This window comes from Pseudophryne corroboree, chromosome 4 (genome assembly GCF_028390025.1).
Source record: "Pseudophryne corroboree isolate aPseCor3 chromosome 4, aPseCor3.hap2, whole genome shotgun sequence".
Lineage (NCBI taxonomy): Eukaryota > Metazoa > Chordata > Amphibia > Anura > Myobatrachidae > Pseudophryne > Pseudophryne corroboree.
In genome coordinates this window covers 19598929-19615696 of record NC_086447.1, presented here as the reverse complement: position 1 = coordinate 19615696, position 16768 = coordinate 19598929, and the positions used below count along the sequence as shown (strand labels likewise).

General features: G+C 36.6%; 8 non-coding genes across 8 annotated transcripts; 6 read left to right on the top strand and 2 right to left on the bottom strand.

Moving 5' to 3' along the window:
- Window positions 1–3115: 3115 nt before the first annotated feature.
- Window positions 3116–3187, bottom strand: TRNAM-CAU (transfer RNA methionine (anticodon CAU)). Its single transcript has one exon. It is a non-coding gene; the product is annotated as a tRNA-Met (tRNA).
- A 1353-nt stretch (window positions 3188–4540) lies between these two features.
- TRNAN-GUU (transfer RNA asparagine (anticodon GUU)) lies at window positions 4541–4614 on the top strand. Its single transcript has one exon. It is a non-coding gene; the product is annotated as a tRNA-Asn (tRNA).
- Window positions 4615–5705: 1091 nt separating this feature from the next.
- Window positions 5706–5779, top strand: TRNAN-GUU (transfer RNA asparagine (anticodon GUU)). Its single transcript has one exon. It is a non-coding gene; the product is annotated as a tRNA-Asn (tRNA).
- A 1093-nt stretch (window positions 5780–6872) lies between these two features.
- Window positions 6873–6946, top strand: TRNAN-GUU (transfer RNA asparagine (anticodon GUU)). Its single transcript has one exon. It is a non-coding gene; the product is annotated as a tRNA-Asn (tRNA).
- A 3426-nt stretch (window positions 6947–10372) lies between these two features.
- On the top strand, window positions 10373–10446 carry TRNAN-GUU (transfer RNA asparagine (anticodon GUU)). Its single transcript has one exon. It is a non-coding gene; the product is annotated as a tRNA-Asn (tRNA).
- Window positions 10447–14784: 4338 nt separating this feature from the next.
- TRNAM-CAU (transfer RNA methionine (anticodon CAU)) lies at window positions 14785–14856 on the bottom strand. Its single transcript has one exon. It is a non-coding gene; the product is annotated as a tRNA-Met (tRNA).
- A 186-nt stretch (window positions 14857–15042) lies between these two features.
- On the top strand, window positions 15043–15116 carry TRNAN-GUU (transfer RNA asparagine (anticodon GUU)). Its single transcript has one exon. It is a non-coding gene; the product is annotated as a tRNA-Asn (tRNA).
- A 1094-nt stretch (window positions 15117–16210) lies between these two features.
- On the top strand, window positions 16211–16284 carry TRNAN-GUU (transfer RNA asparagine (anticodon GUU)). The gene has a single exon. It is a non-coding gene; the product is annotated as a tRNA-Asn (tRNA).
- The last annotated feature ends 484 nt before the right edge of the window (window positions 16285–16768 follow it).

Genomic DNA, 16768 nt, shown 5'->3' with positions numbered 1-16768 from the left:
CAAACCACCTCTTATAGTGTAGGGTACCTGGCCTTCTCTGATGCAATCAGAGTCAGATTTGATTAAGTCATTTTATAAAAAACAGGAAGCACAATTTAGCATGGGGTTGCAGAGAAAAAAAATTATGCAGGCAGAGAAATCCAATTGAGTGATTAATCAGCTCTCCATTTTATGGCTTTATTTTTATGCTAACACATTTGCTCTCTGAAAAGTGTCCACAAAGCCAAGTCTCTGATTAACACCTTTGTAGGAATGGTTTTTCACCTATTACTGATTAAAACTTGCTTCATTGGAAAGGCAGCAAGATGCATCCTCATTACAAAGTCCACTGAAATAATACAGGTTGACACCAGGAAACATAAACCTCACTGCATCCTTGCTGCTTTCTCAAGTGGGAATCTGTTTAATGTGAAAACCAGGTGATATCTAATCAGCACACAGGTAAGAAGTTAAGAAAATCTTTCTTTAAGGGTGAAGATGTTTCTCACAAAATCGTTGCCCCAATGCATCATTGAAATTCAAGATGGAAAGATGATTTTGAAATATCAATTGTACATTTTGCATTGCTCTTCTGGTGACAATGTAGCTTGTTTTTGTCAATTACCATTTCAGTAATAGGGTAAAGAAAATTAAGTGGATTTCTGAAAGAAAACAATGCTGTCAATATACTATTAAAACAAATTAAAATGTTAAAAGTTATTGTACTTTAAGTAAAAATAAAAGAGTCAAAATATCAATTCCAGTTTTGGAAGAATTTAATTAACAAAAAAATAAGTGCACATAGCAGAGGATGGTTTCGATCCACCGACCTCAGGGTTATGGGCTCAGCACGCTTCCGCTGAGCCACTCTGCTGCTCATGTAAGTGTCAGAGATCCTGAAGTACTTACTCATCATGTGAAAGTACCAATGTGTTTCTTCGTTGGTCAATGGAAGAAAAATCTTGCAAAACTCTCCAGATTATTGCCTTTTTAAACTTTTTCTAGGAAACTTTCTAGATGAATGCTTTTTAGCCTTTGTTAGTACATGATTTTGCAAGTTGTATCTGTGGTGCAATCGGTTAGCGCATTCGGCTGTTAACCGAAAGGCTGGTGGTTCGATATCACCCGGGGACGTAATTGACCTTGTGATCAAATTTTGCTGATCTTTAAGTAGACAAGTCAAAATTTCAAACCACCTCTTATAGTGTAGGGTACCTGGCCTTCTCTGATGCAATCAGAGTCAGATTTGATTAAGTCATTTTATAAAAAACAGGAAGCACAATTTAGCATGGGGTTGCAGAGAAAAAAAATTATGCAGGCAGAGAAATCCAATTGAGTGATTAATCAGCTCTCCATTTTATGGCTTTATTTTTATGCTAACACATTTGCTCTCTGAAAAGTGTCCACAAAGCCAAGTCTCTGATTAACACCTTTGTAGGAATGTTTTTTCACCTATTACTGATTAAAACTTGCTTCATTGAAATGGCAGCAAGATGCATCCTCATTACAATGTCCACTGAAATAATACAGGTTGACACCAGGAAACATAAACCTCACTGCATACTTGCTGCTTTCTCAAGTGGGAATCTGTTTAATGTGAAAACCAGGTGATATCTAATCAGCACACAGGTAAGAAGTTAAGAAAATCTTTCTTTAAGGGTGAAGATGTTTCTCACAAAATCGTTGCCCCAATGCATCATTGAAATTCAAGATGGAAAGATGATTTTGAAATATCAATTGTACATTTTGCATTGCTCTTCTGGTGACAATGTAGCTTGTTTTTGTCAATTACCATTTCAGTAATAGGGTAAAGAAAATTAAGTGGATTTCTGAAAGAATACAATGCTGTCAATATACTATTAAAACAAATTAAAATGTTAAAAGTTATTGTACTTTAAGTAAAAATAAAAGAGTCAAAATATCAATTCCAGTTTTGGAAGAATTTAATTAACAAAAAAATAAGAGCACATAGCAGAGGATGGTTTCGATCCACTGACCTCTGGGTTATGGGCCTAGCACGCTTCCGCTGCGCCACTCTGCTGCTCATGTAAGTGTCAGAGATCCTGAAGTACTCACTCATCATGTGAAAGTACCAATGTGTTTCTTCGTTGGTCAATGGAAGAAAAATCTTGCAAAACTCTCCAGATTATTGCCTTTTTAACCTTTTTCTAGGAAACTTTCTAGATGAATGCTTTTTAGCCTTTGCCAGTACATGCTTTTGCAAGCTGTCTCTGTGGCGCAACCAGTTAGCGCATTCGGCTGTTAACCGAAAGGTTGGTGGTTCAATCCCACCCGGGGACATAATTGACCTTGTGATCAAATTTTGGTGATCTTTAAGTAGACAAGTCAAAATTTCAAACCACCTCTTATAGTGTAGGGTACCTGGCCTTCTCTGATGCAATCAGAGTCAGATTTGATTAAGTCATTTTATAAAAAACAGGAAGCACAATTTAGCATGGGGTTGCAGAGAAAAAAAATTATGCAGGCAGAGAAATCCAATTGAGTGATTAATCAGCTCTCCATTTTATGGCTTTATTTTTATGCTAACACATTTGCTCTCTGAAAAGTGTCCACAAAGCCAAGTCTCTGATTAACACCTTTGTAGGAATGGTTTTTCACCTATTACTGATTAAAACTTGCTTCATTGGAAAGGCAGCAAGATGCATCCTCATTACAAAGTCCACTGAAATAATACAGGTTGACACCAGGAAACATAAACCTCACTGCATCCTTGCTGCTTTCTCAAGTGGGAATCTGTTTAATGTGAAAACCAGGTGATATCTAATCAGCACACAGGTAAGAAGTTAAGAAAATCTTTCTTTAAGGGTGAAGATGTTTCTCACAAAATCGTTGCCCCAATGCATCATTGAAATTCAAGATGGAAAGATGATTTTGAAATATCAATTGTACATTTTGCATTGCTCTTCTGGTGACAATGTAGCTTGTTTTTGTCAATTACCATTTCAGTAATAGGGTAAAGAAAATTAAGTGGATTTCTGAAAGAAAACAATGCTGTCAATATACTATTAAAACAAATTAAAATGTTAAAAGTTATTGTACTTTAAGTAAAAATAAAAGAGTCAAAATATCAATTCCAGTTTTGGAAGAATTTAATTAACAAAAAAATAAGTGCACATAGCAGAGGATGGTTTCGATCCACCGACCTCTGGGTTATGGGCCCAGCACGCTTCCGCTGCGCCACTCTGCTGCTCATGTAAGTGTCAGAGATCCTGAAGAACTCACTCATCATGTGAAAGTACCAATGTGTTTCTTCGTTGGTCAATGGAAGAAAAATCTTGCAAAACTCTCCAGATTATTGCCTTTTTAACCTTTTTCTAGGAAACTTTCTAGATGAATGCTTTTTAGCCTTTGTCAGTACATGCTTTTGCAAGCTGTCTCTGTGGCGAAATCAGTTAGCGCATTTGGCTGTTAACCGAAAGGTTGGTGGTTCAATCCCACCCGGGGACGTAATTGACCTTGTGATCAAATTTTGGTGATCTTTAAGTAGACAAGTCAAAATTTCAAACCACCTCTTATAGTGTAGGGTACCTGGCCTTCTCTGATGCAATCAGAGTCAGATTTGATTAAGTCATTTTATAAAAAACAGGAAGCACAATTTAGCATGGGGTTGCAGAGAAAAAAAATTATGCAGGCAGAGAAATCCAATTGAGTGATTAATCAGCTCTCCATTTTATGGCTTTATTTTTATGCTAACACATTTGCTCTCTGAAAAGTGTCCACAAAGCCAAGTCTCTGATTAACACCTTTGTAGGAATGTTTTTTCACCTATTACTGATTAAAACTTGCTTCATTGGAAAGGCAGCAAGATGCATCCTCATTACAATGTCCACTGAAATAATACAGGTTGACACCAGGAAACATAAACCTCACTGCATCCTTGCTGCTTTCTCAAGTGGGAATCTGTTTAATGTGAAAACCAGGTGATATCTAATCAGCACACAGGTAAGAAGTTAAGAAAATCTTTCTTTAAGGGTGAAGATGTTTCTCACAAAATCGTTGCCCCAATGCATCATTGAAATTCAAGCTGGAAAGATGATTTTGAAATATCAATTGTACATTTTGCATTGCTCTTCTGGTGACAATGTAGCTTGTTTTTGTCAATTACCATTTCAGTAATAGGGTAAAGAAAATTAAGTGGATTTCTTAAAGAAAACAATGCTGTCAATATACTATTAAAACAAATTAAAATGTTAAAAGTTATTGTACTTTAAGTAAAAATAAAAGAGTCAAAATATCAATTCCAGTTTTGGAAGAATTTAATTAACAAAAAAATAAGTGCACATAGCAGAGGATGGTTTCGATCCACCGACCTCACGGTTATGGGCCCAGCACGCTTCCGCTGCGCAACTCTGCTGCTCATGTCAGTGTCAGAGATCCTGAAGTACTCACTCATCATGTGAAAGTACCAATGTGTTTCTTCGTTGGTCAATGGAAGAAAAATCTTGCAAAACTCTCCAGATTATTGCCTTTTTAACCTTTTTCTAGGAAACTTTCTAGATGAATGCTTTTTAGCCTTTGTCAGTACATGCTTTTGCAAGCTGTCTCTGTGGCGCAATCGGTTAGCGCATTCGGCTGTTAACCGAAAGGTTGGTGGTTCAATCCCACCCAGGGACGTAATTGACCTTGTGATCAAATTTTGGTGATCTTTAAGTAGACAAGTCAAAATTTCAAACCACCTCTTATGGTGTAGGTACCTGGCCTTCTCTGATGCAATCAGAGTCATATTTGATTAAGTCATTTTATAAAAAACAGGAAGCACAATTTAGCATGGGGTTGCAGAGAAAAAAAATTATGCAGGCAGAGAAATCCAATTGAGTGATTAATCAGCTCTCCATTTTATGGCTTTATTTTTATGCTAACACATTTGCTCTCTGAAAAGTGTCCACAAAGCCAAGTCTCTGATTAACACCTTTGTAGGAATGGTTTTTTACCTATTACTGATTAAAACTTGCTTCATTGGAAAGGCAGCAAGATGCATGCTCATTACAATGTCCACTGAAATAATACAGGTTGACACCAGGAAACATAAACCTCACTGCATCCTTGCTGCTTTCTCAAGTGGGAATCTATTTAATGTGAAAACCAGGTGATATCTAATCAGCACACAGGTAAGAAGTTAAGAAAATCTTTCTTTAAGGGTGAAGATGTTTCTCACAAAATCGTTGCCCCAATGCATCATTGAAATTCAAGCTGGAAAGATGATTTTGAAATATCAATTGTACATTTTGCATTGCTCTTCTGGTGACAATGTAGCTTGTTTTTGTCAATTACCATTTCAGTAATAGGGTAAAGAAAATTAAGTGGATTTCTGAAAGAATACAATGCTGTCAATATACTATTAAAACAAATTAAAATGTTAAAAGTTATTGTACTTTAAGTAAAAATAAAAGAGTCAAAATATCAATTCCAGTTTTGGAAGAATTTAATTAACAAAAAATAAGTGCACATAGCAGAGGATGGTTTCGATCCACCAACTTCTGGGTTATGGGCCCAGCACGCTTCCACTGCGCCACTCTGCTGCTCACGTAAGTGTCAGAGATCCTGAAGTACTCACTCATCATGTGAAAGTACCAATGTGTTTCTTCGTTGGTCAATGGAAGAAAAATCTTGCAAAACTCTCCAGATTATTGCCTTTTTAACCTTTTTCTAGGAAACTTTCTAGATGAATGCTTTTTAGCCTTTGTCAGTACATGCTTTTGCAAGTTGTCTCTGTGGTGCAATCGGTTAGCGCATTCGGCTGTTAACCGAAAGGTTGGTGGTTCAATACCACCCAGGGACGTAATTGACCTTGTGATCAAATTTTGCTGATCTTTAAGTAGACAAGTCAAAATTTCAAACCACCTCTTATAGTGTAGGGTACCTGGCCTTCTCTGATGCAATCAGAGTCAGATTTGATTAAGTCATTTTATAAAAAACAGGAAGCACAATTTAGCATGGGGTTGCAGAGAAAAAAAAATATGCAGGCAGAGAAATCCAATTGAGTGATTAATCAGCTCTCCATTTTATGGCTTTATTTTTATGCTAACACATTTGCTCTCTGAAAAGAGTCCACAAAGCCAAGTCTCTGATTAACACCTTTGTAGGAATGGTTTTTCACCTATTACTGATTAAAACTTGCTTCATTGGAAAGGCAGCAAGATGCATCCTCATTACAATGTCCACTGAAATAATACAGGTTGACACCAGGAAACATAAACCTCACTGCATCCTTGCTGCTTTCTCAAGTGGGAATCTGTTTAATGTGAAAACCAGGTGATATCTAATCAGCACACAGGTAAGAAGTTAAGAAAATCTTTCTTTAAGTGTGAAGATGTTTCTCACAAAATAGTTGCCCCAATGCATCATTGAAATTCAAGATGGAAAGATGATTTTGAAATATCAATTGTACATTTTGCATTGCTCTTCTGGTGACAATGTAGCTTGTTTTTGTCAATTACCATTTCAGTAATAGGGTAAAGAAAATTAAGTGGATTTCTGAAAGAAAACAATGCTGTCAATATACTATTAAAACAAATTAAAATGTTAAAAGTTATTGTACTTTAAGTAAAAATAAAAGAGTCAAAATATCAATTCCGGTTTTGGAAGAATTTAATTAACAAAAAAATAAGTGCACATAGCAGAGGATGGTTTCGATCCTATGACCTCTGGGTTATGTGCCCAGCACGCTTCCGCTGTGCCACTCTGCTGCTCATGTAAGTGTCAGAGATCCTGAAGTACTCACTCATCATATGAAAATACCAATGTGTTTCTTCGTTGGTCAATGGAAGAAAAATCTTGCAAAACTCTCCAGATTATTGCCTTTTTAACCTTTTTCTAGGAAACTTTCTAGATGAATGCTTTTTAGCCTTTGTCAGTACATGCTTTTGCAAGCTGTCTCTGTGGCGCAATTGGTTAGCGCATTCAGCTGTTAACCGAAAGGTTGGTGGTTCAATCCCACCCAGGGACGTAATTGACCTTGTGATCAAATTTTGGTGATCTTTAAGTAGACAAGTCAAAATTTCAAACCACCTCTTATAGTGTAGGGTAACTGGCCTTCTCTGATGCAATCAGAGTCAGATTTGATTAAGTCATTTTATAAAAAACAGGAAGCACAATTTAGCATGGGGTTGCAGAGAAAAAAATTATGCAGGCAGAGAAATCCAATTGAGTGATTAATCAGCTCTCCATTTTATGGCTTTATTTTTATGCTAACACATTTGCTCTCTGAAAAGTGTCCACAAAGCCAAGTCTCTGATTAACACCTTTGTAGGAATGGTTTTTCACCTATTACTGATTAAAACTTGCTTCATTGGAAAGGCAGCAAGATGCATCCTCATTACAATGTCCACTGAAATAATACAGGTTGACACCAGGAAACATAAACCTCACTGCATCCTTGCTGCTTTCTCAAGTGGGAATCTGTTTAATGTGAAAACCAGGTGATATCTAATCAGCACACAGGTAAGAAGTTAAGAAAATCTTTCTTTAAGGGTGAAGATGTTTCTCACAAAATCGTTGCCCCAATGCATCATTGAAATTCAAGATGGAAAGATGATTTTGAAATATCAATTGTACATTTTGCATTGCTCATCTGGTGACAATGTAGCTTGTTTTTGTCAATTACCATTTCAGTAATAGGGTAAAGAAAATTAAGTGGATTTCTGAAAGAAAACAATGCTGTCAATATACTATTAAAACAAATTAAAATGTTAAAAGTTATTGTACTTTAAGTAAAAATAAAAGAGTCAAAATATCAATTCCAGTTTTGGAAGAATTTAATTAACAAAAAAATAAGTGCACATAGCAGAGGATGGTTTCGATCCACCGACCTCGGGGTTATGGGCCCAGCACGCTTCTGCTGCGACACTCTGCTGCTCATGTAAGTGTCAGAGATCCTGAAGTACTCACTCATCATGTGAAAGTACCAATGTGTTTCTTCGTTGGTCAATGGAAGAAAAATCTTGCAAAACTCTCCAGATTATTGCCTTTTTAACCTTTTTCTAGGAAACTTTCTAGATGAATGCTTTTTAGCCTTTGTCAGCACATGCTTTTGCAAGCTGTCTCTGTGGCGCAATCGGTTAGCGCATTCAGCTGTTAACCGAAAGGTTGGTGGTTCAATCCCACCGAGGGACGTAATTGACCTTGTGATCAAATTTTGGTGATCTTTAAGTAGACAAGTCAAAATTTCAAACCACCTCTTATGGTGTAGGGTACCTGGCCTTCTCTGATGCAATCAGAGTCATATTTGATTAAGTCATTTTATAAAAAACAGGAAGCACAATTTAGCATGGGGTTGCAGAGAAAAAAATTTATGCAGGCAGAGAAATCCAATTGAGTGATTAATCAGCTCTCCATTTTATGGCTTTATTTTTATGCTAACACATTTGCTCTCTGAAAAGTGTCCACAAAGCCAAGTCTCTGATTAACACCTTTGTAGGAATGGTTTTTTACCTATTACTGATTAAAACTTGCTTCATTGGAAAGGCAGCAAGATGCATGCTCATTACAATGTCCACTGAAATAATACAGGTTGACACCAGGAAACATAAACCTCACTGCATCCTTGCTGCTTTCTCAAGTGGGAATCTATTTAATGTGAAAACCAGGTGATATCTAATCAGCACACAGGTAAGAAGTTAAGAAAATCTTTCTTTAAGGGTGAAGATGTTTCTCACAAAATCGTTGCCCCAATGCATCATTGAAATTCAAGCTGGAAAGATGATTTTGAAATATCAATTGTACATTTTGCATTGCTCTTCTGGTGACAATGTAGCTTGTTTTTGTCAATTACCATTTCAGTAATAGGGTAAAGAAAATTAAGTGGATTTCTGAAAGAAAACAATGCTGTCAATATACTATTAAAACAAATTAAAATGTTAAAAGTTATTGTACTTTAAGTAAAAATAAAAGAGTCAAAATATCAATTCCAGTTTTGGAAGAATTTAATTAACAAAAAAATAAGTGCACATAGCAGAGGATGGTTTCGATCCACCGACCTCTGGGTTATGGGCTCAGCACGCTTCCGCTGCGCCACTCTGCTGCTCACGTAAGTGTCAGAGATCCTGAAGTACTCACTCATCATCTGAAAGTACCAATGTGTTTCTTCGTTGGTCAATGGAAGAAAAATCTTGCAAAACTCTCCAGATTATTGCCTTTTTAACCTTTTTCTAGGAAACTTTCTAGATGAATGCTTTTTAGCCTTTGTTAGTACATGCTTTTGCAAGTTGTCTCTGTGGTGCAATCGGTTAGCGCATTCGGCTGTTAACCAAAAGGCTGGTGGTTCAATACCACCCAGGGACGTAATTGACCTTGTGATCAAATTTTGCTGATCTTTAAGTAGACAAGTCAAAATTTCAAACCACCTCTTATAGTGTAGGGTACCTGGCCTTCTCTGATGCAATAAGAGTCAGATTTGATTAAGTCATTTTATAAAAAACAGGAAGCACAATTTAGCATGGGGTTGCAGAGAAAAAAAATTATGCAGGCAGAGAAATCCAATTGAGTGATTAATCAGCTCTCCATTTTATGGCTTTATTTTTATGCTAACACATTTGCTCTCTGAAAAGTGTCCACAAAGCCAAGTCTCTGATTAACACCTTTGTAGGAATGGTTTTTCACCTATTACTGATTAAAACTTGCTTCATTGGAAAGGCAGCAAGATGCATCCTCATTACAATGTCCACTGAAATAATACAGGTTGACACCAGGAAACATAAACCTCACTGCATCCTTGCTGCTTTCTCAAGTGGGAATCTGTTTAATGTGAAAACCAGGTGATATCTAATCAGCACACAGGTAAGAAGTTAAGAAAATCTTTCTTTAAGGGTGAAGATGTTTCTCACAAAATCGTTGCCCCAATGCATCATTGAAATTCAAGCTGGAAAGATGATTTTGAAATATCAATTGTACATTTTGCATTGCTCTTCTGGTGACAATGTAGCTTGTTTTTGTCAATTACCATTTCAGTAATAGGGTAAAGAAAATTAAGTGGATTTCTGAAAGAAAACAATGCTGTCAATATACTATTAAAACACATTAAAATGTTAAAAGTTATTGTACTTTAAGTAAAAATAAAAGAGTCAAAATATCAATTCCAGTTTTGGAAGAATTTAATTAACAAAAAAATAAGTGCACATAGCAGAGGATGGTTTCGATCCACCGACCTCTGGGTTATGGGTCCAGCACGCTTCCACTGCGCCACTCTGCTGCTCATGTAAGTGTCAGAGATCCTGCAGTACTCACTCATCATGTGAAAGTACCAATGTGTTTCTTCGTTGGTCAATGGAAGAAAAATCTTGCAAAACTCTCCAGATTATTGCCTTTTTAACCTTTTTCTAGGAAACTTTCTAGATGAATGCTTTTTAGCCTTTGTCAGTACATGCTTTTGCAAGCTGTCTCTGTGGCGCAATCGGTTAGCGCATTCAGCTGTTAACCGAAAGGTTGGTGGTTCAATCCCACCCAGGGACGTAATTGACCTTGTGATCAAATTTTGGTGATCTTTAAGTAGACAAGTCAAAATTTCAAACCACCTCTTATAGTGTAGGGTACCTGGCCTTCTCTGATGCAATCAGAGTCAGCTTTGATTAAGTCATTTTATAAAAAACAGGAAGCACAATTTAGCATGGGGTTGCAGAGAAAAAAAATTATGCAGGCAGAGAAATCCAATTGAGTGATTAATCAGCTCTCCATTTTATGGCTTTATTTTTATGCTAACACATTTGCTCTCTGAAAAGTGTCCACAAAGCCAAGTCTCTGATTAACACCTTTGTAGGAATGGTTTTTCACCTATTACTGATTAAAACTTGCTTCATTGGAAAGGCAGCAAGATGCATCCTCATTACAATGTCCACTGAAATAATACAGGTTGACACCAGGAAACATAAACCTCACTGCATCCTTGCTGCTTTCTCAAGTGGGAATCTGTTTAATGTGAAAACCAGGTGATATCTAATCAGCACACAGGTAAGAAGTTAAGAAAATCTTTCTTTAAGGGTGAAGATGTTTCTCACAAAATCGTTGCCCCAATGCATCATTGAAATTCAAGATGGAAAGATGATTTTGAAATATCAATTGTACATTTTGCATTGCTCATCTGGTGACAATGTAGCTTGTTTTTGTCAATTACCATTTCAGTAATAGGGTAAAGAAAATTAAGTGGATTTCTGAAAGAAAACAATGCTGTCAATATACTATTAAAACAAATTAAAATGTTAAAAGTTATTGTACTTTAAGTAAAAATAAAAGAGTCAAAATATCAATTCCAGTTTTGGAAGAATTTAATTAACCAAAAAATAAGTGTACATAGCAGAGGATGGTTTCGATCCACCGACCTATGGGTTATGGGCCCAGCACGCTTCCGCTGCGCCACTCTGCTGCTCATGTAAGTATCAGAGATCCTGAAGTACTCACTCATCATGTGAAAGTACCAATGTGTTTCTTCGTTGGTCAATGGAAGAAAAATCTTGCAAAACTCTCCAGATTATTGCCTTTTTAACCTTTTTCTAGGAAACTTTCTAGATGAATGCTTTTTAGCCTTTGTTAGTACATGCTTTTGCAAGTTGTCTCTGTGGTGCAATCGATTAGCGCATTCGGCTGTTAACCGAAAGGCTGGTGGTTCAATACCACCCAGGGACGTAATTGACCTTGTGATCAAATTTTGCTGATCTTTAAGTAGACAAGTCAAAATTTCAAACCACCTCTTATAGTGTAGGGTACCTGGCCTTCTCTGATGCAATCAGAGTCAGATTTGATTAAGTCATTTTATAAAAAACAGGAAGCACAATTTAGCATGGGGTTGCAGAGAAAAAAAAATATGCAGGCAGAGAAATCCAATTGAGTGATTAATCAGCTCTCCATTTTATGGCTTTATTTTTATGCTAACACATTTGCTCTCTGAAAAGTGTCCACAAAGCCAAGTCTCTGATTAACACCTTTGTTGGAATGGTTTTTCACCTATTACTGATTAAAACTTGCTGCATTGGAAAGGCAGCAAGATGCATCCTCATTACAATGTCCACTGAAATAATACAGGTTGACACCAGGAAACATAAACCTCACTGCATCCTTGCTGCTTTCTCAAGTGGGAATCTGTTTAATGTGAAAACCAGGTGATATCTAATCAGCACACAGGTAAGAAGTTAATAAAATCTTTCTTTAAGGGTGAAGATGTTTCTCACAAAATCGTTGCCCCAATGCATCATTGAAATTCAAGATGGAAAGATGATTTTGAAATATCAATTGTACATTTTGCATTGCTCTTCTGGTGACAATGTAGCTTGTTTTTGTCAATTACCATTTCAGTAATAGGGTAAAGAAAATTAAGTGGATTTCTGAAAGAAAACAATGCTGTCAATATACTATTAAAACAAATTAAAATGTTAAAAGTTATTGTACTTTAAGTAAAAATAAAAGAGTCAAAATATCAATTCCAGTTTTGGAAGAATTTAATTAACAAAAAAATAAGTGCACATAGCAGAGGATGGTTTCGATCCACCGACCTATGGGTTATGGGCCCAGCACGCTTCCGCTGCGCCACTCTGCTGCTCATGTAAGTGTCAGAGATCCTGAAGTACTCACTCATCATGTGAAAGTACCAATGTGTTTCTTCGTTGGTCAATGGAAGAAAAATCTTGCAAAACTCTCCAGATTATTGCCTTTTTAACCTTTTTCTAGGAAACTTTCTAGATGAATGCTTTTTAGCCTTTGTCAGTAGATGCTTTTGCAAGCTGTCTCTGTGGTGCAATCGAATAGCGCATTCGGCTGTTAACCGAAAGGTTGGTGGTTCAATCCCACCAAGGGACGTAATTGACCTTGTGATCAAATTTTGCTGATCTTTAAGTAGACAAGTCAAAATTTCAAACCACCTTTTATGGTGTAGGGTACCTGGCCTTCTCTGATGCAATCAGAGTCATATTTGATTAAGTCATTTTATAAAAAACAGGAAGCACAATTTAGCATTGGGGTTGCAGAGAAAAAAAATTATGCAGGCAGAGAAATCCAATTGAGTGATTAATCAGCTCTCCATTTTATGGCTTTATTTTTATGCTAACACATTTGCTCTCTGAAAAGTGTGTACAAAGCCAAGTCTCTGATTAACACCTTTGTAGGAATGGTTTTTCACCTATTACTGATTAAAACTTGCTTCATTGGAAAGGCAGCAAGATGCATCCTCATTACAATGTCCACTGAAATAATACAGGTTGACACCAGGAAACATAAACCTCACTGCATCCTTGCTGCTTTCTCAAGTGGGAATCTGTTTAATGTGAAAACCAGGTGATATCTAATCAGCACACAGGTAAGAAGTTAAGAAAATCGTTCTTTAAGGGTGAAGATGTTTCTCACAAAATCGTTGCCCCAATGCATCATTGAAATTCAAGCTGGAAAGATGATTTTGAAATATCAATTGTACATTTTGCATTGCTCTTCTGGTGACAATGTAGCTTGTTTTTGTCAATTACCATTTCAGTAATAGGGTAAAGAAAATTAAGTGGATTTCTGAAAGAAAACAATGCTGTCAATATACTATTAAAACAAATTAAAATGTTAAAAGTTATTGTACTTTAAGTAAAAATAAAAGAGTCAAAATATCAATTCCAGTTTTGGAAGAATTTAATTAACCAAAAAATAAGTGCACATAGCAGAGGATGGTTTCGATCCACCGACCTATGGGTTATGGGCCCAGCACGCTTCCGCTGCGCCACTCTGCTGCTCATGTAAGTGTCAGAGATCCTGAAGTACTCACTCATCATGTGAAAGTACCAATGTGTTTCTTCGTTGGTCAATGGAAGAAAAATCTTGCAAAACTCTCCAGATTATTGCCTTTTTAACCTTTTTCTAGGAAACTTTCTAGATGAATGCTTTTTAGCCTTTGTCAGTAGATGCTTTTGCAAGCTGTCTCTGTGGTGCAATCGAATAGCGCATTCGGCTGTTAACCGAAAGGTTGGTGGTTCAATCCCACCCAGGGATGTAATTGACCTTGTGATCAAATTTTGCTGATCTTTAAGTAGACAAGTCAAAATTTCAAACCACCTTTTATGGTGTAGGGTACCTGGCCTTCTCTGATGCAATCAGAGTCATATTTGATTAAGTCATTTTATAAAAAACAGGAAGCACAATTTAGCATTGGGGTTGCAGAGAAAAAAAATTATGCAGGCAGAGAAATCCAATTGAGTGATTAATCAGCTCTCCATTTTATGGCTTTATTTTTATGCTAACACATTTGCTCTCTGAAAAGTGTCCACAAAGCCAAGTCTCTGATTAACAACTTTGTAGGAATGGTTTTTCACCTACTACTGATTAAAACTTGCTTCATTGGAAAGGCAGCAAGATGCATCCTCATTACAATGTCCACTGAAATAATACAGGTTGACACCAGGAAACATAAACCTCACTGCATCCTTGCTGCTTTCTCAAGTGGGAATCTGTTTAATGTGAAAACCAGGTGATATCTAATCAGCACACAGGTAAGAAGTTAAGAAAATCTTTCTTTAAGGGTGAAGATGTTTCTCACAAAATCGTTGCCCCAATGCATCATTGAAATTCAAGCTGGAAAGATGATTTTGAAATATCAATTGTACATTTTGCATTGCTCTTCTGGTGACAATGTAGCTTGTTTTTGTCAATTACCATTTCAGTAATAGGGTAAAGAAAATTAAGTGGATTTCTGAAAGAAAACAATGCTGTCAATATACTATTAAAACAAATTAAAATGTTAAAAGTTATTGTACTTTAAGTAAAAATAAAAGAGTCAAAATATCAATTCCAGTTTTGGAAGAATTTAATTAACAAAAAAATAAGTGCACATAGCAGAGGATGGTTTCGATCCACCGACCTCTGGGTTATGGGCCCAGCACGCTTCCGCTGCGCCACTCTGCTGCTCATGTAAGTGCCAGAGATCCTGAAGTACTCACTCATCATGTGAAAGTACCAATGTGTTTCTTCGTTGGTCAATGGAAGAAAAATCTTGCAAAACTCTCCAGATTATTGCCTTTTTAACCTTTTTCTAGGAAACTTTCTAGATGAATGCTTTTTAGCCTTTGTCAGCACATGCTTTCGCAAGCTGTCTCTGTGGCGCAATCGGTTAGCGCATTCGGCTGTTAACCGAAAGGTTGGTGGTTCAATACCACCCAGAGACGTAATTGACCTTGTGATCAAATTTTGCTGATCTTTAAGTAGACAAGTCAAAATTTCAAACCACCTTTTATGGTGTAGGGTACCTGGCCTTCTCTGATGCAATCAGAGTCATATTTGATTAAGTCATTTTATAAAAAACAGGAAGCACAATTTAGCATTGGGGTTGCAGAGAAAAAAAATTATGCACGCAGAGAAATCCAATTGAGTGATTAATCAGCTCTCCATTTTATGGCTTTATTTTTATGCTAACACATTTGCTCTCTGAAAAGTGTCCACAAAGCCAAGTCTCTGATTAACACCTTTGTAGGAATGGTTTTTCACCTATTACTGATTAAAACTTGCTTCATTGGAAAGGCAGCAAGATGCATCCTCATTACAATGTCCACTGAAATAATACAGGTTGACACCAGGAAACATAAACCTCACTGCATCCTTGCTGCTTTCTCAAGTGGGAATCTGTTTAATGTGAAAACCAGGTGATATCTAATCAGCACACAGGTAAGAAGTTAATAAAATCTTTCTTTAAGGGTGAAGATGTTTCTCACAAAATCGTTGCCCCAATGCATCATTGAAATTCAAGCTGGAAAGATGATTTTGAAATATCAATTGTACATTTTGCATTGCTCTTCTGGTGACAATGTAGCTTGTTTTTGTCAATTACCATTTCAGTAATAGGGTAAAGAAAATTAAGTGGATTTCTGAAAGAAAACAATGCTGTCAATATACTATTAAAACAAATTAAAATGTTAAAAGTTATTGTACTTTAAGTAAAAATAAAAGAGTCAAAATATCAATTCCAGTTTTGGAAGAATTTAATTAACAAAAAAATAAGTGCACATAGCAAAGGATGGTTTCGATACACCGACCTCTGGGTTATGGGCCCAGCACGCTTCTGCTGCGCCACTCTGCTGCTCACATAAGTGTCAGAGATCCTGAAGTACTCACTCATCATGTGAAAGTACCAATGTGTTTCTTCGTTGGTCAATGGAAGAAAAATCTTGCAAAACTCTCCAGATTATTGCCTTTTTAACCTTTTTCTAGGAAACTTTCTAGATGAATGCTTTTTAGCCTTTGTCAGTAGACGCTTTTGCAAGCTGTCTCTGTGGTGCAATCGGTTAGCGCATTCGGCTGTTAACCGAAAGGTTGGTGGTTCAATCCCACCCAGGGACGTAATTGACCTTGTGATCAAATTTTGGTGATCTTTAAGTAGACAAGTCAAAATTTCAAACCACCTTTTATGGTGTAGGGTACCTGGCCTTCTCTGATGCAATCAGAGTCATATTTGATTAAGTCATTTTATAAAAAACAGGAAGCACAATTTAGCATTGGGGTTGCAGAGAAAAAAAATTATGCACGCAGAGAAATCCAATTGAGTGATTAATCAGCTCTCCATTTTATGGCTTTATTTTTATGCTAACACATTTGCTCTCTGAAAAGTGTCCACAAAGCCAAGTCTCTGATTAACACCTTTGTAGGAATGGTTTTTCACCTATTACTGATTAAAACTTGCTTCATTGGAAAGGCAGCAAGATGCATCCTCATTACAATGTCCACTGAAATAATACAGGTTGACACCAGGAAACATAAACCTCACTGCATCCTTGCTGCTTTCTCAAGTGGGAATCTGTTTAATGTGAAAACCAGGTGATATCTA